This window comes from Pleurodeles waltl, chromosome 5, assembly GCF_031143425.1.
Source record: "Pleurodeles waltl isolate 20211129_DDA chromosome 5, aPleWal1.hap1.20221129, whole genome shotgun sequence".
NCBI lineage: Eukaryota > Metazoa > Chordata > Amphibia > Caudata > Salamandridae > Pleurodeles > Pleurodeles waltl.
The window spans coordinates 377,226,871-377,249,780 of NC_090444.1; positions in this window are offsets into that span (position 1 = coordinate 377,226,871).

Genomic DNA, 22,910 nt, shown 5'->3' on the forward strand with positions numbered 1-22,910 from the left:
AGGGGGCCACATGGCATTAATTTTAAATGCGTCACACATATCTAGGCCTTGCATACACACTAATACAGGCACATAGCGGTTTAAAAAAATTGAGGAATAAAGTTGTGTTAACGTACCTCAGTGTTGGTTGACTCTCTGCTCGCTGTTCTCCTCCATAGAGCACGTCCGCTGGGGCAGGTGAGGAGGTGGCGGCATCCTCCGGTGTACAGACCGCTGGTGGACCTGTCGACAATGGAGGAGCGACATGTAATTGTCACCTACAGACTTGATCGTTCCACAATCCTGGAACTGTGTGCCCAGTTGGAGCCAGACCTGATGTCAGTTATCCGCCATCCCACAGGAATCCCCCTCTAGTGCAGGTGCTGTCAGTACTCCATTTCCTGGCAAGTGGGTCTTTTCAAACTACAGTGGCCATAGCATCAGGGATGTCCCATCTATGTTCTCCAACGTGTTGTCCAGAGTGTTGTCTGCCCTGCTGAAACACATGCGCAGCTACATCGTTTTCCCTCAGGTGGAGGATTTGCCAACAGTGAAAGGTGACTTCTATGCCCTGGGACATATCCCCAACATTATAGGTGCCATTGATGGGACACATGTGGCCTTGGTACTCCCCCACAGGAGTGAACAGGTGTACAGAAACCGGAAGAGTTACCATTCAATGAATGTGCAGATGGTGTGTTTGGCCGACCAGTACATCTCCTATTTTGAGGAATAGCAGCATCCCTTATGTGAAGGGGCAACTCCAGAGGCACTGTGTGTGGCTATTAGGTGAGGACATGGAGCCTATATAGTGTGACTAGGTGTCTGGGTCTGGGGATGTCCCTAAGAGTTAGTGTGGGTCTAACAGATTTCCCTCAACATTTGCAGGTGACTCTGGCTACCCAAACCTGTCATGGCTACTGACCCCAGTGAGGAATCCCAGGACAAGGGCAGAGGATCGCTACAATGAGGCCCATGGGCGAACTAGGAGGGTTATAGAGAGGACCTTCGGCCTCCTGAAGGCCAGGTTCAGGCGCCTCCATATGACAGGTGGTTCCCTATTCTACTCACCAAAGAAGGTGTGCCAGATCATCGTGGCCTGCTGTATGCTTCACAACTTGGCTTTGTGACGACAGGTGCCTTTTCTGCAGGAGGATGGTCCAGATGGAGGCGTTGTGGCAGCTGTGGAGCCTGCGGACAGTGAAGAAGGGAAGCAGAAGAAGAGGGCATCGACAACAGAAACACAGTGATTCATCAATACTTCCAGTGAGCCACAGGTAAGAAGACATCACTGCCCGCTAAATCTGATATAATTGTTCCACCTCTCATCTGTCTGTCACTTTCACCCAGTGTATGGATCCTGAGTTGTCACTTTCCCTTTCAATTTCACAGATGTGGGTCCCACTGTGTGACATCTGCTTTGTTGCCGCATGGACTAGAGCAGTGTGACATAGGTATGTTGACAATACAATGGATATAGCATTTTTACACAATTATTGCAAATACACATTTTCAAAAGCACTGACTGACTCCGGATTGTTTTGTGATTTAAGGGTGTTTATTTAAGTGCAAAATGGTGGATGTGGTATTAAAGTGGTCAGGGGTGATGGTGGAGGAATGTCCATGGCAGAGTCCAGTCTATATGTCTCACAGGTGCATTGTCCAAAGGAGCATAGGAAGTGGAGCTAGGGCAGTTTAAGGATGGACAGGGTGACAAAGTGGGACAGAAGGATGACAATCAGGGTGGTCTCATTTCTTGGCGGGGTCTTGGCATTGTTCTCTGTCTTTGTCCTGGATCTAAGGGACCACTTGCAGGCGGTTCTCCATCGGCAGGGGGTGGGGTGCTGGTGTCGTGGTCCTGTGGCGGTGCCTCCTGTCCACTAGCACCGGCGGTGGTGGTGGGCAGTTCATCGTCCAGGCTAGTGTCAGGGGCCCCTTGTTGTGTCACAGTGTCCCTCCTGGTGTTGACGAGTTCCTTCAGCACCCCTACAATGGTGTCCAGGGTGGTGTTGATGGATTTGAGTTCCTCCCTGAACCCCAAATACCGTTCCTCCTGCAGCCGCTGGGTCTCCTGAAACTTGGCCAGTACCATTGCCATCGTCTCCTGGGAATGGTGGTAGGCTCCCATGATGTTGGACAGGGCCTCGTGGAGAGTGGGTTCCCTGGGCCTGTCCTCCCCCTGTCGCACAGCAGCCCTCCTAGTTCCCCTGTGTTCCTGGGCCTCTGCCCCCTGAACCGTGTGCCCACAACCACTGCCCCCAGGTCCCTGGTGTTGTTGGGTTGGTGGGTTAGCCTGGGTTCCCTGTAGTGGTGGACACACTGCTGCTTGACGTGTCCTGGGCACAGAGGTATGGGCCCGCTGGGTGGGTGTTGTGCTGGTGTTTCCAGAGAGGGGAGGCTCTGTTGTGGCTTGTGCCAGTGTGAGGGGAACCGACTGTCCTGAGGTCCCAGATGGGCCGGGCTGGTCATCTAGGTCCAGTTGGACAGAGCTGCTGTCATCACTGTGGGCCTATTCTGTGGGTGGGGTGGACATGTCTGGACCCTCCTGTCCTGTGACGTTGGGTAGGGGTCCTGCAGGGGTGTAAAGGCATGATTATTGCATCTGTGTGTGCCATGGTGTGCAATGGATGGGTGACCCTGTACCCCAATGCTTGCATTCTTGTGTGGGACCTTGTGTGATAATTGTTTAGGTGTGTGTGTGGGTATGTGCAGTGGCCATGCATTGGTGATGGGTGTCCATGCTTTGGTGTTGCATGCAGGGCTTGGTGTTGGGATGGGTGGGTTGTGATAGTGGGACATATGTGAGGAGTTGGAGTGATGGGGTGAGGTCGAGGGTGGGGGTATGTGATAGCATGCAGGTAGGGTAGGGGATGTAATAGTTAAGATTTGACTTACCAGAGTCCATTCCTCCAGTTACTCCTGCGAGGCCCTCAGGATGCAGTATAGCCAAGACCGGCTCCTCCCATGTTCTTAGTTGTGGGAGAGGAGGTGGGAGTCCGCCGCCAGTCCTCTGAACTGCAATGTTGTGTCTTGAGACCACTGAACGCACTTTCCCCCTTAGGTCGTTCTACCTCTTCCTGATGTCATCCCGTGCTCTTGGGTGCTGTCCCACTGCGTTGACCCTGTCCACGATTCTGAGCCATAGCTCCATCTTCCTAGCTATGGTGGTGTGCTGCACCTGTGATCCGAATAGCTGTGGCTCTACCCGGATGATTTCCTCCACCATGACCCTGAGCTCCTCCTCAGAGAACCTGGGGTGTCTTTACAGTGCCATGGGGTGGTGTGGGTGATGTGTGGTGTGGTGTGTGTTGTGATGTGTGGTGTTTTGTGCATGGATGTTGTGTGAGTGATGGTATTGATTGCCTGTGGATGCTGGTTTGTAGATGTGGAGTCTCTCTCTGGCCTTCAATCGCAATTGTGGTCATAAGGGTTTGTGGGTGAAGTGGGAGTTTGTTTTATATTGTATTGGATGTGTGGGAGTAGTGTGTGTATGTGTCTCAGGTGTGTGTATTTCGATTTGTCCAATGTGGTGGTGTTTTGTAAATGTGTGTGTATTTTGAGCGCGGCGGTGTGTACCGCCAATGGAATACCGCGGTTGAAAGACCGCCGTGTGGATTCGTGGGTCGTGATAGTGTGGGCGTATTCCTGTTGGCGTGAGAGTGAAGGTTTTGTTATCGCCAGTTTATCACTGACCTTTGGTGTGGCGGACTTGTGTGGGTATCTAAATTTTGGCAGATTCTGAGCTGTGGGTCATAATAGCTGTGGCGGGATTCCACGGCCGCGGCGGTGTGTTGGCGGTCTTCTGCATGTCGGTAAGCGGCATTTACCGCCAATGTTGTAATGACCACCCATGTTACAAGTTAAACAGGCAGGACCGCCGACTGTCAACCAAAAAAGACAGACCAGCAGTGGCGCAAAGGCCCCGAAACAGGTGGTCCAACCGCCAGCCTCAACAGTACAACGACCAATCACTGACCGTATTACAAGCCCAAAGTAACAGTGGTGGGCACCAATGGCAATCAGTCAATGACGGTCCGCGGTCACCAAAGTAATACACAACAGCACATTAGATGGATTGGAAAACAACACAGCTGACACACAATGCCACAGTGGACACACATGCAAAGAACACACCCCTTCAGATGCCACATTCCTCTGCATCACCAACCAACACACAGAAGCCAGAGCTAATTATTCAACACAGCAGCACAGTTACTAGGCACCACATTTTCTCACCCTCTCTTTTCACACCCCACACACACTTTTGTCAAGTGACACCCTTTTACACTTCCCCTCTTTAGCAAGTCACTGTCACGCATTTTTTTAAATTCCACCATGTCACATTCTAAAAATCCACTTTTTTCTGAGGATGAGTTAAGAGTCATGTGGATGAAATCATAAGAGTAGAGCCACAATTGTTTGGAGAACAAGTCCAGCATATCCCCCTCAGTAGGAAAATGGTAAAGTGGGACAGGATAGTCGAAAGAGTCAATGCTGTAAGCACCACCTTGCACACAAAGGAGGATATTAGGAAGAGGTGGAACAACCTGAGGGGCAAGGTCCATTCCCCGGTCTCCAGGTATCAGCTGCAGGCCAAGGATGTTGGTGGTGGCCCTCCCAGTGCAGCATTACATCTCTTTCACTGGAAGGAGAAGGTCTTGGTCATCCTGCATCCTGACAACTTGACAGGAATACTAGGGGTAGTGGAGTTTGGTAAGTTATAACAGTAAAAACACAAAAATGTTATGTCATGCATGCCCACAGCTCACCTTTTGCCATCTTTACTGCACTCCACTCACCAGCCCAGTGTTCACTTGTCCAATGACCCCTGTTTGGCAACTCACAATTGAAGTGTACTCACCTGGGGGAGAACATTTGTGCTTAGTGTGTGTACTACCAGGAGCTACATGACTACAACTCCCAGCAAGCACTGTTCTACAACTCCAAACACCAGATCGGTGTTTCCTTCTCCAAATACCCTTGTTTGTCAATTACCAATTGAAGTGTTCTCACCTGGGAGGATAGCATTTGTACAGTGTGTTTACTAGAGAGAGTGACATGATTCCCATGAGACTCTGTTACTGTCACTCCAAACACCAGCACAGTGGTCACTTGCTCATATACCCCTGTTTGTCAACTCACAAATGAAGTGTACTCACCTGGGAAGATATCATTTGTGTAGTGTGTGTAGTACAGAGAGTTACATGAATGCTAAGGCCAGGAGGCATTGTTACTGTTACTGCACTTAGCCAGCCAAGTGTCCTTTTCTCCAAAAACCTCTGTGTGGTAACTCACACATAAAGTGTACTCACCTGGAAGGATAACATTTGTATAGTGTGTGTACTAGAGGGAGTGACATGACTGCAACACCCAGGAGGTTCTGCTACTGTCACTCAAAACACCGGTCCAGTGTTCTCTTCTCCAAACACCCTTATTGGTAACTCACAAATGAAGAGTGCTCACCTGGCGGATACAATTTATCAAGTTTCTGAAATAGAGGGAGTGATATGACTGCTAAGGCCAGGAGGCACTGTTTTAGTAACTCCAAACACCAGCACAGTGTTCCCAAGTCCAAATATCCTTGTTTGTCAACTCACAAATTAAGTTTACTCACCTGGGGGGATAGCATTTGGCAGATATTGGTGAGAAGTGAGAGTGACCTGACTGCAGCTCCCTGTTTCTCCAACTTCAACCACCAGACCAGTGTCCACTCATCCAAATACCCATGTTTGGTAACTCTCAATTGAAGTGTACTCACCTGGGAGGATATCATTCATATAATGTGTATAGTAGATGGAGCGATCTGACTGCAAATCCCAGGAGGCTCTGTTTTACCAACTTCAAACAACATTCCAGTGTTCAGTTCTCCAAATGCCCTTCTTTATGAACTCACAAATGACATGTACTCACCTCCGGGGATGGCAGTTATTAAGTGTATGAAGTAGAGGGAGTGACATGACATGACTGCTAAGGCCAGGAGGCTTTCTCTCTCCCACTCCAAACACAAGCCCAGTGTTCTCCTGTCAAAATACCCCTGTGTCTTAACTGTCAAATAATGTTTACTCATCTGGGAGGATCACATTTGTTTGGTGGGGTGAAGTTGAAGGAGTGACCGGAATGCAAAACCCAATAGACTCTGTGTCCCTAACACCAACAACAAAAACAATGTTCACTTGCCTAATTCCATCTATTTATGAAATCTCAACTGAAGTTCACTCACCTGGGAGGATACAATCTGTCAAGTGTGCAGTTTGGAGTGACATGAGTGCAACTCCCAGGAAGCACTGTTTCAGTAACTCCAAATACCAAACCAGTGGCCACTTGTCCAAAGACCCTTGCCTGCTAACTCTCAATTGAAGTTTACTCACCTGGGAGGGACCAAGATACAGACCATGCTCAACTCTAGATGTGTCTGGCCACCTAGCTCTATCTTGACCTGCCAAGCCAAGATGAAACTATTGGGGATAGGAAGGACACCTTACCTAGTCTGCAAAACAATGATCCCAAAGGCTTCATGAGGCATCACCAGAATGGTATCAGCAGCAGACATATTCACAATGCACTGACCACATGATGACTCCAATCATATATACAACAAAGTCCTGGGTCTGCCTGCACAACAATCAACTCGGCCTCAAAATGGCCAAAGATATATCTGCCTTACCACTGTTTTGCCAGCACTAGTGGCAAGATGCCATTCTCAGGCCAACATCCCAAGGGTTAATGATCTGCACATTTCAGCAGCTGTTTGACTTAGATGGAATTGACATGCTTCACAAATTTCGGGTCAATACAGCCAATAGCATGGGTATCTGTCACAATAGGATAACCTACAAATCAACTATGTACAAGATATATTTGCGAAATGTCACTGCAAACTGTTGTAGGTAGATATCACAATACAACTAGTAACATTGTACTTTCCACATCAAAAGGTTGAGCTGCCACTGGCAACACAGAGCCCAAGAAGAGACTGCCACTACCCCCATGGATGAAGCCCTCAGTGACGGTGATACTCCTGGACATGTGGATGTGGAGGACGGTTCTGGCCCATTTGGACAACCTGATCAGACACCAACAGTGCACTGTGGCCACTACTTCACCTCCAAGACCGGTTGCCTCCACATCACAGGCACCCCTTCACCCCCTAACCTGTGTCCCTAGGACAGTGGCAACCATCTTGTACCCACCAGTCCAGGATCCTGAGTCGCAGCACAACACAGGGAATTACTGTCCCTGTGGCAAGGGCAGAGGGCCGTGGGGGTAGGGTGTGTGGGAGGGAGGATGTGTGCCAGCGGGGTGAGGCCACTGGTGGTTCTCCTGGCTAGGACACCATCAGCCACGTCATGGGGGTCTATCTAGAGTCCCAAGGCATGATGGGCCAGGTACTTGCAGAACTCCGGGAAATCACGCAGCTGCAGAGGATCTTTCATTGTGAAATGCATGAACTGTGGGAGGCTCACAACACCTGCATGGCCTCTCTAACAGGGGTGCTGAGGGATACTGACACCACCCTGATCAGTGATCTACAACAGTACACTACCCCTTCCTTTCGCGCATCTATACCAGGCCATTCCAGCTACTGGAAGGGAGGCCCTGTCAGGTGAAAAACTCACCCCAGACACCCCTGCCTCTGCAGCAGCAGTTCCCCCACCACCACACAAGTGGGGACATTCAGGAAAGAATCCAGGAGGTGCGAATGGCAAGACACCCACCACTGCCAGCAAGTGGCCTCCTACAAAAATGACCTCCTTTGTGTGCCACACTGTTCTTCAACCATATTCCATTTCCAATGGGAGGAGTACACTGGACTTTGGACTTCCAATTGTGTGACATCTGCACCAATCATTTCATCCACCATGACTGAACCCTTCACTTTTCTTTCCCATCATGCCCCAATTTTATTTCATGCACACATTTTCAATAAAGCCACCCATCAGAAAGTCACAGTTTGCTTGCTTCTGTTCAACATTTTGCTATGTAGAGATGTACGAACATGTGAAGCAAATGTGGAAGACACAAGGTACTAATGCATTGAGAGATATGTTACAGGTACAGTGTCCTGCTAAGGGTTACTACCAACACACAGAAACCCATTGCTACAAGTGTCTGGTTGCACCAAGCATTGCATTTCATTGTAGCGCATAGGCTGTTGAAATGTCTGGACTGTCATAGCCAAGAATGGCTGACTAATATTGTGTTAAGTGACACATACCAAGGTACAGCCCCCCAGATCAAGGAAGGAAGGGCCTTGTCAGACATTGTCCTGTAGAATAGTCAAACATAAGAGTGTATGGTGTCACCAGCTTGAGCCTTATCACATACCATACCAAAGAAATCCAACATCATATAAACCAAGGTACAGACAGAGGGCAGTACAACGGTCCCTGATCACAGGCCCATCACTATCCAATGACCATGCATCTGGTGGTATGACACAAACATATGTCAGTGTTGTGGCACAGGCACTGTGGCCTGCAGTTATGAAACACATCTACAGCTACATACAGGTCATACAAGAATAGTGTTTAGCCTATGTGAAGGGTGACTGCCTTGCTTGTAATTGATGATGACATATTTCTTGCCCATATGATCCCACAAATGATGCAATCGGCCCAACACAGCACACTAAACAAGTCCAATGTCCACTTCTGACCTTCCACAGAAACATGGTTCAAGCCACTTTGGCACATGTCTCATACACTCCAAATCTGTGACCTACATTTCTGGAACAATCCATGTCCATTAGCTAGGTCAGAACTGCATCAGATACCTGTCAGTGCCACAACTCTGAAATGCCCACATGAGGATATCATGTTGAAGGTACCTGAACAAAGACAAAAAAAGGAGTATAGGCTTTAAAACATACTTATACAAATCACAAAGCAAGCATCTGGAAGGGAAATTACATTGCAATGAGACTGACACAAACAAAGTAGTTACATCAAGGTGGGGATATGTCAAAGGCTCACTCTTCAAGATCCCTTTGGCTGCATTTTGCAGCATTTCAGCTCCCTAGTTGTTGCCAAAACACAACTCCACGCATTCTCACAACTACAGTTCTTTGTACAGCCACTGTCATTACATCACATGACGTACACTCATGAAAAGTAGCTATTGATGAGATATTCCAGCAAGTCAGCTACTTCCTCTTCACCACTGTCATCCTCACATGGCATTTCATGAGTTTCACCCGGTGGCACTGCAGACTCCTCCTCCTCTGGGATATATGGGATATTCCTCAGCAGGGCGATGTTGTGGAGCATGCAGCATGCCACAGTGATGTGACACACTTTCCCAGGAGAGTACAGGAGGGCTCCACCTGTCTGTTCCAGACACCTAAATCTGGCCTTCAGGAGCCCAAAAGCCCACTCTACTACCCGCATGTTCTTCCATGAGCCTCATTGAATTGGACTTCCTCTGGTGTAGTTGGATTCCTTTGTGGCGTCAACAACCAAGGACAGTTTGGATATGCGGAGTCTCCTGTTAAGGAATGGAACATATGTGCAACAAGGAGTTACTCACTTCATGATTGTAGCACCAGACATTGCACACACACAAACAGGACAGATGTGACTTACCAACCAGCCAGGCCCTATATGGGTACAGTTGTGACATCTGCTAGAGTATGGTGCTGTTCTGCATTATGAAGGAATCATGGGCTGAACCCGGATAATGGGCACACATATGTGAAATGTAGAGATCCGCCAAATAGACATCTTGCATGTTGATGGAATGGAAGTTCTTTCTGTTGTGGTATACGTATTCATTGGCCTGCGGTGGGACCAAGCTAACATGTGTGCCATCAATCGCCCCCACTGCATGTGGGAGGCGTGCAAAACCATAAAAGTCACCCTTTACATGAGCTAAAGCCAGATGGTGGGGAAACTGGATGTAGCTGTCCAGGTATTTCCACGTTCCTGAGAGGACATCCTTCAATACCAGACTGAACATAGGTTGGGACATACCAGTTGATAGGGCCACTGTATGTTCAATGGAACCCGTGGCTAGGAAGTGCAATATTGACATGGCTTGTACAATAGGTGGTACGCTGGTTGGATAATTAATAACTGGCATCGTTTCTGGCTCCAACTGACGACATAAGACCTCTTTTGTTTGCCTATTCAGACAATAAAGAAGGATAATGTGGCATTCTTCCATGGTCTGAAGGTCTGGCAGTGCACAGTAGACAGGAGTTTGTCGCATTCTCCCTCATACCTATGTATGACAAGACATGACTTCTAACATTAGCCATTGTTTCCACAGCAACATACATGAGGCATGCCAATGATATCATGTGACATGGCATTTCTTAAAGGATAGACATGGCAACCAGGACACATCCCAGCTGCATATAACACAAGGGTCAAATGTGACCCTGTGGTTTTTCACTCGTGTCCACAAAATGGAGCAAACTCAAAGATGTGCAACACAATTGCCCCTCAAAATGTGACTGGATATCCCTACTGCCAAAATGACCATCGGCGGGAGTGAACTGTGACCCACTGTTTAATGCTGTATTTGCCCTGCAACATGTTACAGTGGTGTTTGAGTAGTAGGACATTCATGACAATATTGGATAAGCCACATAGGTATGTCGTGTTTCATTGCGGCTCACATCACAGTCAGGTTGCTAGAGCATGGGCTACATGATGTCAGCAAGCTGGCTTAGTCATTATAGGGCCTCTGCAGGGTAGTGAGTTAGTCTGCAGATGGAAAAATACATGTCTGTAGTCATTTCTCTGTACTTATTAGCTTGTATGTGTCACACTTCAGGAGTATTGACAAATAGGAAAGTCCTAGCTTGATGATATTGACATAGATGTGACTCAACCACTTGTGATCATAATCTCTTGATTTGTCTTTTGCCTCCATGCAGGTCAACGTCTTTCAAAAGAAGGGATTATGGAGAGCCATTGCCTGCAAGGTGCAGACCCTGGGGCTCCACAGCTGGCAGAGCACCCACTACAGGAAAATGTGGGAGGATCTGAGAAGCTGGGCCAGGAAGATCGCTGCGGTCCAGCTGGGATATCCTCCCAACAAGGGTGGGATGCCCATCGGACCATGACCCCCTAACGGCCCACATTCTGGCGGTGGCCTATCCAGAGCTTGATGGAGTTGAGGGCAGCACAGCAGCCACATGGGGGTGAGTACAGGGCATATTCCTGCCTGTCATATTGCCAAGTCAATAAGTTAGGTTCTGACAGTTTCCCCTGACAATTAGAGATGAGCCATATATCACACAGTAGAAAAGTGACTGTTTGTATAGACATGTCATGTGGTGCATACTGATGTGCCATGCATATTGGGCCAGGAACCTAGGACACAACTGGGTAGAATCCACAAACCACTTGCTCTACAGGGACGACATATAGCTGTGTACATTGATCACACAACTACTTTTTGTTGTTGTAGTGTGTGTAATTTCTGTGCAGCAGACCACTACCCCTAAATGTTACAGGCCAAAGTTAAGTAGGTGATTGATCACTATCTACAGCCATTTGTCTGTGTAATTGTGTATGTAGATATCTGCCACCCAGAGGCCACTTGTCTTCAGCATATGACGGTGCTGGTGCCTCACTGCAGTCTGTAATGTGAAGATGTCCAACATACATGTGACAGAGTTTACATTATTCTTTGGATTTAGCTATGGATCAATACTTTCCCTTGGTAAGCAGGGAATATCCATTGACATGATTTATGTGCCATCACTGTTTCCAACATTCCTTGTGCCTGCATGTCAGCATGTGTCCCTTTCCCTTTTAAAAAACATTAGTAAGCTGCTGTTTCATGCATGGTCTACCTATGTTGATGGGATGATGCCTTAATTCCTTCTCATATGTGCATGGCAAACTGTGTGTGGAATGAGACATTTACAATGGGGGTACATTTCATGTTGGGCCACATACATGAGTGTGTCACCATTGTTTAATGGCTGATACATTCCCTCATGTGTCATAGCATGTAATTTGGCATGTAAAACCGCAGCAGCAAAGAGGGACATGACAGGTGGGCCTAGACGTTAAAGCCACAATGTGAATATCTATAACCTTGATGTGGCATCATGTGGGAAATTGCACTGCACATGTGTGATGGGTAAGGTTTGTGACCTGACTGTTTCCCAGCATCATGGAGTGACTTGCAGTTATGTTGGAATAGCTTGTGTTTGGGTACAAGCATCCATCCACAGACAGACATCTGAGTCTGTATTACTGTAATGGAGACAATGATGTAGCTTCCAATTGAGCAACATGTTGAGGGCCTTCACCAAGTACTTGCAAATCTCTGGGCCTCTCCAGCATCCAATGGACTAATGGCATCTACTGATGCACTCAGAGTATGTCATTGTAAGTGGTGCCAGACATTAGTGGTGATTACCCTGGGGCTTGCTGATTCATTGTGTTGTGGATTTTAGGGACATCTCTCCATGACATATTGCACATGATTTCTACACTGTGGCCTATCTGAGCAACATTAATACTACTGCCATGACTCTATTGGGACATGTATCACTTGGTGAAGTGTGCATTGTGGAACTGCTTCCAGTGTGACATGAGTATTTCCATGTCACCTTCTCCAAGATATTGAACTTTTGTAATCAACATGGCAGAATTTTGGAGCATCATTTCTTATTGTTGGGTCATCATCTATGTGACAATTAGATGTGTGCATGACCTTGTGTAGGATCTGTGAGAATGCATTTGGCGCAGGCCTACTACTGTATGCTAACAGGCAACTATGGTCTGCTCTATGGGGCAAATATTTTAGGGTGATGCGGTATCCTACTTGCTAAATGCTTTTTGGGATTGCACAAATTCAGCCATGCAATTGTAGTTGTCTGAAATTCCTATGGGCAAATGTTGACAGTTCATATGGCAAGCATGCATATGGTATGACACGTGTATGGGCCACTTAGATGGAGTTTGTTGTTGGGGCCTACTTGATATCATGGTAATGTTTGCTAATCTGAGCTGTTGTTTAAGTGTGATTATGGACATGTGATGACCCTATGTCTCTTTGCATTTGCAGCATCAGCACCAAAAAGCAGGAGAAGAGGCCACTGTTTCCTCCACCAGTCCCAAACCCAAGGGGCCCTTACCCACCTCCCAGCATGTGTTCGGCGGAAACACAGGCTCTTCTGGGCCGTTTGTGCTGCCTGGCGGCGCCTGCAGAACTACAGCAGTCTGTGTTCCATAGGCCAGCTTTACTCATAATTTGGCGGTCCAACTGCAGTTGGACCACTGTCACCGCCATGGCGATCAATAGACCGCCAAACTCATAGTCAGGCCTTAAGTCAAAGTTGTGGTCTTTGCAAAAGGTATAAACAGGATACATTGATGCATTGCTGGTTTAACACAACCAGGTCCTATTAATGGCATAGATTCCCCTGCCAAAAACCAAGTAAGGTATAATGATATAGCAATCCTAAATTTAAACTTTTACTTTTCTCTTGCTTATTTTGATTACACATGTAAGAAGTGCCGTGTGTTTGTGTTAAACTGCATTTTTGGAAAGCGCTGTAAACGCACAAGCGAGTAGTATATAGCACTTTAAAATTATTAAAAATTAAATTGGCGGTGTTAAAGGTACACGTTCATATCCATACAGGAAATAAATTCTTCCATTTTGTGAGCCGCTAAGTACGACCATTGTTGTATCTTAAAAAAAAAAAAAAGATGTAGCACAGACCTTTGAACTAGGCTTAAGAATAAGTATAAAACTCGGGACTTTTGGAAGGGGCATTCTGTGGAGACCGACCACGCAAAAAAGAGGAAGGGCAGGGTCAGGTCCCCTCCTCCCGCGATAAGCAGCCCATGTCTTATAAGCATGTGGTTAAGTGAGGTGGGATGTGTTTATTTTCACAACTGTCTCACTTCTACTAATATACTGTGCTTAGAAGTGGTGAGAAAACAACATACCAAAGCGACGCCATGAACGACATGAAAAATAATGCACTGTCGATTCTAACTGATTTTACTACTGAAATTGTTTTTTTTTCCAGGCTGTGTTTTAGTTATTTAATATACACTTATAATAATCACGAGCAGCTTTTATTTAAAAACTGTTTAGACTGTTCTTTTAATGGTGTGTGAGAAACACTAGCTCGTTTCAGTCTGCTCGCAAGTTTGAAATGTAACAGAAATAACGCCAAAATTAAAGGAACGGTGTTTGAACCTCCATTCAGTACACATTGGTCGCCAAATGTCTCCTGTGACAAATCCTCCTCACCCAATAAACGAGCCTTTCTGCTATTTACGAATAAAGTTGGATACGGCAAGAGCCTGGAATATTTGCGCCGTGACGGCCCAGGTCCTTACAAAGAAGCTGTGTGCACTGACCAACGTGAGAACTGCCTGGCAGACTGCACTGCAGGTAAGTGACGGTGTTAATAAGTGGGATATTGCTGCGTTAGGCTTATCTGGCCCGTGTTAATGGGTAACAGAGCTCTGCCTGGGTGTACATTGTTTCACATGGCAGGCAAAAACAACACCGTGGGTGATGTTCAGTCACAGGGCAGGCTGCAGACGACGCCTACAGGTGCAGATCCACAAGGCCGCGTGCACTGAACGCTGCAGGCCTGCTGAGAACCCGCTTGGTTCTCCCCAGAAAGCTGCCGCACAGGCGTAGTGTTTTTAACCCAGTAACCCCATTCTGTCTGATGTCCAGAGCCCTCCCGGCTTCTACATAGTTAAGTCTTACACCAGCTGTCTTTTTTTCGTTTGTTCTTCAGACTGGCGTTTTATAAATAGTACTGTACACAGCGCCTGTAATGTGCTAATGACTGGTGTGCGGTACCATTAGGTTTCGAGGCAAGTCGTGTCAGGTATGTAAGAAATACGCCATTTACTACATCTGAAGTAAAAGGTACTGAGCTTCACCGCGGCGTCAAGAAATGCTACTGGAAATGCTACTGACGAAACAGAAACTGTATTTTAAAGAAGTGTCTGTCTCCACACAAAGAAATTATGGGACAAGGCTGCACCTTGACAACTTTATTTCTTAATTATGTGATTTCTCTGAGGCACCGCAAAGTGCAAAATGATTACTGTGTTCTATATTTTACAAACATTTGCAAATAAATGTGGCATGATAGCCACATTTACGTGAAGAGGCGTCATATGAACATTTGTGTACATGCCATGACTGTGGATTTTAATAAAAACAAGGCTGGTTATTTTTGTGTACATTGAGAGTTAACGTTCGCTGGCTTTTACTTATTTTCACGTTTTTGAGGGAAAAAGTCAAAGGGTGTCAGACCAGTATGCAAAATTAGTAAAATGGGTAAACGTAAATAAGGAATCTCAAAATACTCGGTCAATAGAAACAATAAAACTAATTGTAAAGATATAGGGCCTCATTACGATCCTGGCGGTAATGCCCACCCACTGCTGTGCTGGCAGGCGCCAACTGACCAGCGGTGCCGGCGGTAACCATACCGCCGTATCATGACCACAGAAACACACACCGCCAGTATACAGGCAGTTTTCACATACCGCCAGGGCAAACGACGGATGAAAATCAGCAGTCAGCAAAACAACAACGCCACGCCAGAAATACTCCGCCAACCGAAATACGACCTACAAGGCAGCACAGCGGTGTGTTGACGGCGGAAACACGTCAGCGGTGTGGGGCGGCCTATTCACAACATAGGGATCCCTGCAGGGGAGACGTCCGACCCCCGAGGAAGGTAGTGTAAATGCAATCAATGGGTGTGTGCGGGTATCCCTGTGTGTGCCCTGTGTGTTTGGGTTGTCTGTGTGTGTAACTGTGTTGTCTGGGTGCGTGAATGTGGTCCATGTCGGTAATTAATTTATGTGTGTTTTTGTCTGTGTAAACATGTGTGGGGGCATGCTGTGAGGGGTGTGGAACATGTGTGTGTGTTGGTGGTGTTGTATGTGTGCATGGGAGGCGAATCTGGTGTTTTGCGTGAATCCCCCTATACCAATAAAGGGGACCACCAGGCTTTTTGCAATGGTGTTACCGCTGCGGAAAGCATGGCGGTGCACCGAGTCATGATGACTGCGGTGGTATATAGCTCCAAAACTAGCTGAAAACACCTACCGCCACCCCTGGCGGTGCCTAAACCTTGGCGGTACAGGCAGTGAACTAGATGTTTTTCTCACAGTTCACCGCCGTGGTCATATTACGGCGGTCCGCACCGCCAGCCTGTCGGCAGTGTTACCGCCTGTTTTGCGCCCACCGCCGGGGTCATAATGAGGGCCAGAGTGTCCAGTGAGACAATAACATTACACAACTAGGGTGCTGCATAATTTTTTTCTACTAGATTTAATCCATATTTGGAACATTCCAGACAGGGTATATAGTAGAAGAGAACAGGGAGGAAGTAGCATCTCTTACATTTTAAATGTATATGTGTGGTATCTGTATTGCACACACAGCAAAAGGCAGCGGAGCCCTATTTAGGGTCGGAGAAAAGGATACAGTTAATAAGTGATTTGAGAGGTAGCTAGCTTGCGTGCTATTATTGACTGTTATGGCATCATGATGTAGTGTTATTTAAAGAGGTACAACTTCAATCCCTTCACGAATTAGAGCAGGGCTGGGGCAGTCCTGATGGATACAGGGATTTTGTTGCAGATCATGGGTGCATAGAAGGAAAAGGTCTGTTGTCCTTTTGTTTTTTTACACGTTTTCTTTGCCAGTCTGATGGTTTCCTGGCTGCAAGTGTGACGAGATCCATCAGAGATTGGGAGCTTGTCAACCAGACAGATGTGCAGGTCATGATGGCTTCATAAGTGAAGATCATTTTGAAGATGGCAACAAGGGGATCAATGGAGTTCCACCAGGATGAGGGGTGATCTGGCTGTATTCCTTCAGGTCTTAGAGGAGACACACTGCAGCATGCAGGATGCTCTGAATGGGGGCCAATGTGAAGTATGAGAAGCCAGAGAGCAGGGTGTTTCCATCATCCACATGCAAGACTATATGTTTTTGATCTGCAGCTCCAAAGTCGCTTTCTAGGAGGAATGGTTTCACTTTCTTCAGTACAGAGAGATGGTACCAGGGTGTCTGTGTTTTCTTGGCAATGTGTTCCTTAAGGTTGATGTCCAGGGTGAATCTAAGGGGCTTGGCACTGAATGAAAGATGGGGCATAGTCTTAACATTTTATGCCACTGAGGCAGGCTTGTACTATTTCTTGCTTGTTCTTGGCAATAACAGAAATGCTGACATGGTGGGGCTGAGCTTCAAGTAGGTGCTCAACACTCAGGCCTGCTTGGGATGCAAGTAGTGTTTGAGGTACTTGTTGTCTAGCACAGAGGTGACTTTCAAGTAGACTTGTATAATGTAGGCATATTGGTGACTTTTGAAGTTATAGGTTAAAAAAGCCTTAAGGTGCTAGATGTAAATGTTGAAGATGGTGGGGGGAATCCTTTGGGGCGCTGCTCGTGCTAAAGCAGATGTCTTAACCAGAAATGTTTTATGAGTGTTTATGAATGTTAGGTAATTGAATTATGTAGAAAATGAATAACATAGAAAATTAATGCATGCATTTGAAAATGTGACCTCGAAGAATGCCCACCAGGGTTCACGAAATGTACTAATTAATGCTTAATACTTATGAAATATTGAAAAGGTATTAGATGAATGTAGTAATATGTCATATTAAGAGTTATGAAGTATGTTCTAGTTATTAATTGTAGGCCTTAACTTAGCGAGTGTCTTGGCCTAGTTTTGCCAGGCCTCATGCAGAAGCTGTATTTCTTAGCAGTTAATAAAAATGCTGACAGTGAACTAAACTGTGAAATTTCCATTGTCTTGTTAAAAGTGCTTAATAGAAGCTTTCGGTGAGAACCAACTAACGGGAGATGATGTTCCTAGCAGTGTAACAAATCGAGTGTAATGTGTGTGAGATGTACTTTCCCAGGACACGAAAAATGAAGACACAGACTGGAGATCAAGATGCAACAAAATTGTTACCTGACGAGCCGGATGATGAGGACATCGAGAAGTGGACCAATCAACTTCGTGTGAAAAGAGAAATATTAGAATTCATAGATTTGGTATAGAAATATTATTGGGTAGTGTATAAACGTACGATTAACTGACCAATAGGGAATTAGGGAATAGTTTAGGTGACTTTGATATAACAACGCAACAGAGGAGAATCAGAAAGAAGAAGAAGACTAGAGGGAGTTTTTAGGCAAACTTACCTCGATTTGAGATGAGAAGAGACTCGAGAATCTGTCATTGGGCTCATACTCTCTGATTGAGAACATGATGCTTTGCTGATCAATTGAAGACCTGAGGACGAAGACACACAGCCACAAGGAGCTCTTCAATGTCGTGAAGGAACTCTCCAACCCCAGCTCCAACATCAATGACACCCCGACATCCCAAGACCTCTGCGACTCCCTAGCCTCCTACTTCCACCACAAAACTGCAGTCATCCATGACAGCTTCAGCACCCAGACCACCCCGGCAACCACCAACACCACAGATTCACCTCCGACCAACCTCCTGCTCTCCTGGACCCCCGTCAACAACAACAACACCATCAAAATCATGAACACCATCCACTCCGGCTCTCCATCTGACCCCTGCCCTCACCAAATCCTCAACAAAGCAAGCTCCATCATTGCACCCCAACTATGGAAGATCATCAACAGCTCCTTTGGGTCCCCCACCTTCCCGGAGAGCTGGAAACACACCGAGATCAAACCCCTCTGCAAAAAAACCACGACTGACACAAAGGATCTTAAGAACTTCCGGCCTATCTCCCTGCTCCCCTTCCCGGCAAAAGTAATTGAGAAGGCCATCAACAGACAAATAACCCGCTTCCTAGAAGAGAACCGCACCCTGGACCCGTCCCAATCTGGATTCCGCAGCCACCACAGCACCGAAACCGCCCTCATCGCTGCCACCGACGACATCAGAACCATACTGGGCAGCGGTGAAATCGCGGCCATCATCCTCATGGACCTCTCTGACGCGTTCAACATCGTCTGCCACCATACCCAATGCTCACCCCATAGCAATGCTGGAATCCGCGTTAGAGCCCAGGACTGGGTCACCTCCTTTTCCACCCGCAGAACCCAAAGAGTCCGCCTCCCCCCATTCCGCTCGGAAGCCACCGAAATCATCTGCGGTGTACCCCAGGGTTCGTCCCTCAGCCTGACCCTCTTCAACGTCTACATGGCCCGACTCGCTAGCATCGCCCAATCCCACAACCTCAACATCATCTCATATGCCAATGACACCCAGCTGATCCTTTCCCTCACCAAGGACTCCGCCAAGACCTACCTCCACGAAGGAATGAAGGCCATCGCCGAATGGATGAAGAGCAGCTGCCTCAAACTCAATTCCGACAAGATGGAAGGCCTTATCTTCTGCTCCACCCCCTCCGCATGGGATGACTGCTGGTGGCCTGCCACTCTCCGAACCGCTCCAACTCCCACCGACCACGCACGCAACCAAGGATTCATCTTGGACCCCTCATTATCCATGACCCAGCAAGTCAACGCCATCTCCTCCTCCTGCTTCAACACCCTCCATATACTCCCAAAGATCTACAAATGGATACCCACTGAAACCAGAAGAACAGTCACCCAAGCCCTCAGAAGCAGCAAACTGGACTACGGCAATGCCCTCTATGCAGGAGGGCCAAACTCCAGAAGAGGCTGCAACGCATCCAGAATGCCTCTGCACGCCTCATCCTGGACATCCCCCGCCACTGCCACATCACAGACCACCTGAAAAACCTGCATTGGCTCCCAGTCAACAAGAGAATCACCTTCAAATTCCTCACCACGCTCACAAAGCACTGCACAACACCAGATCAGAATACCTCAACAAACGACTCTCCTTCTACACCCCGACCCGGCATCTCCGCTCCGCTGACCTCGCCCTCGCAAGCTGTTATGCATTTTTATGTCTTTTCTTTCTAGGTACCAACTGCGCTGTCTTGATAGTTCCTTAGCAAGATGTTTTCTAAATTTGTGTTCTAAATTGTTTTGCATTAAGCCCAACATGCTGATGCTAATCTGTCGTTAGTTTAGGGCACTCAAATTTAACTGACGAATACAGGGACTAATGTTTGACGAGTTATCTTGCTGAATTTTATGTATCATATATCCAGATTGTAGCTGATTCTGCTATTGATCTGCACCGTAACCTTAGAATGTGTTGTGATTCCAGCTTTGATTAGATTGTGTTGCTTTCGTCGTTTTGGACAACCAGTGTTGTTCTTATTTGTGTTTCATTTGATTTTGAGATTAAATCTACATGACTTTAGCATTGTAATTATAAGGGAAATAAACTTACTAAACTTTACTAAAGGTGTGGTTATTCATGGCTGAAAAGCCATGGTGCGTGACAATTACTGACTCCATTGTTTATTGATTTTTGACTAATGATTATTGACTATTGGGTATTGATTATTGTTCATGTACTGGAGCTATGGTAAGAACATCCTAAACCAGGGTTCTGCAAAGTCGTTCAGGGAGAGCCGGGTCCATGCCAGATTTTTAGCATATCCACATTTAGAAAAATGTCGAATTCTGAAACATATTGTTTCTAAATGTGGATATGCTAAAAATCTGGCATGGACCCGGCTCTCCAGGACTGACTTTGCAGAACCCTGTCCTATACGAGTCAAAAGGTTCATCGACCTATTCACGTCCCCTTGTAAGTTTACTTATTAAGGTCATACGCGCTATCACAGGTGATAGGGATCTTCTGAAACATGGAGGTGCCCACGTTAACAAAGTGACATTGTGTTATAATCAGCTATGCTTATGATGCATTCTGTGCATGCCTCCATTGTTCTCTGCTCTGCCAGTGTGTGATATCATGGAATGTTGGTGAGTGACTGGAGGAGTGTAACAGAGAGAGTGGGCTGGGGTTAGAGGATGCTGCTCCTGGTGTGGTTTCTTCATTAAGTAACTTGTAACCTACTGTAACCTTTTAAATAAATCCACCATCTCTATCTTACTTGAACTGGCTACCTGACTTCTGCTTACTAAGGAAGAAACTTTGATTACATACCTGACTCCTACTTACCACGAAGGAATCTTTGATGACAACACATCGGTTGGACAGGTAGGTGGCAAACCATTGATGGCCATTGCCAGTGAATCCCATTTGAGACTCCAGGGTGTGGATAAGGGTGGGGCAGTCAATGGTGTCTATAGTAGCTGAGTGGTTCATCAATATCAGGAGGAAGGAGTCATCTTCATCTGTGGTTGGGAGGGTGTTGTCTACAGTTAATAATGGCTGCTGAGTGGATGCCTCAAATAAAAGTTTTCTGAAGAAACAGATTTCTGAATCCCTGAAACTCATATCCATTACCAAAGACATTACCTTCCCCTAAGCGGAGATTTTCAGAGATGAAACGGGGTACATTGGGAGGAATGTGAAGTGCTGTTTGCAGGACCCAACTTTAAACCAAAGTGTGCAAACGCACAAATGTTCAAAGCAGTCCCACACTTCAGTGGGAACGACTAGAATAGGGTATGAGGCTTTTGTGGTTGGGTCACGGAAGCCTAGCAAGTGTTGAATACAGCCCCTAGCCTGCAGCTCACTCAGACAATGCCACAGTGGCAGTATAGCCTTTCCGACCCTGACTTTTTTAGCTATAGTTCTTGTTTGATCTATTAATGTAGGCTAGGAGCAGGGCTGGGTTTCCCTATGTAATTTAAAATACAAATATTTGGAACCATGTTTTTCTACAATGTGAAAATGCAAACACATGTTTTAAACTGTAGTGGCAGAAGAGGAGCTGAATTTCTTCATTTACAGCATATAAAAAGAGAGATCAGACTCTATGCTCTATTTTCACCCAGAGGTCTTTTTCTGGTTTAAAACAAAGCCCAAAACAAGGTCAGGGGTTTTCTGTTAAATGAAGGTTTAGATAAGGGCATCTTCTTCCTTTGTAACCAAAAAGATTGTTTAAGAGTGGATTGGAGTATAAAGAGGCTACTTGACAACGTTTTTTATGTGAGTGGCTGTGTCCTACTCCTATTTATTAAGTAAATTCACTCATTAATGACCAGGGCAAATATATTCACAAATGTCGAAGAGTAATCAAGCCTTACTCATAGAATAAAAACTTTGTGAATCAGGAGACTGAGTAAGCATATCTTAGTCTGGAAATGTATCAACAAATTGCACTTCAGACAGGGGTAACAGAGAACAATTTAGCAAGAAAGCTTTGTGAGTTTGTCACTAAGCGTTTTGAGCGATACCCTGCATCAAAAAAGCATCACAATCAGTAACAATGGGTTCAGATTCTGTCTTGGAATCAATACCCTGAATCAAAAAAGCATCACAATCAGTAATGATGACTTCAGATTCTGTCATGAAATTGATATACAAGTGCTGACGTAGATACTGAAAGTCAGGACTTAAAGACTGAGAAGAAACGTTTAAGGGTTAAAACACAAGACCTACACATAGAAGTAAAACTTAAATGTTGAAAAGTTTGCAGATGCTACAACATGTTACACATCCTTATCCGTAGACACTGGCTATGTAGATTTTAACAGCTGCATATGACATATACCACTGTAAAAATGCACAAATAGGTTCGATATTTGACAGTCATTTGTAGGGGTTTGAGAGAGATCAAAGTGTATTAATACATTAGTGGCACAGAAGTTAGCATATAGTGATTAATTAACCTACATTTAAAAGGCCTAGCAGGAAATGTTGCATTTATATTAAATAAAGTACTAATGTGAATTAAAGTAAAGAGTGTTCTTATTAAGATGAATATTAGAAATAAAGTATTAAATGAATACAAATTAATTGTACTTACATTGATCTAAATGGATTTTATTAACGAGTTACATGTGTTCAGAAAAATAAATGCACATAGAAATAGTTCTAACATAAAATAACAATCCCTAACAATAAATAGTGTTTGTAATTAAATAATTTGCTATACATATTTGATTTGAATTGTGAGTGGT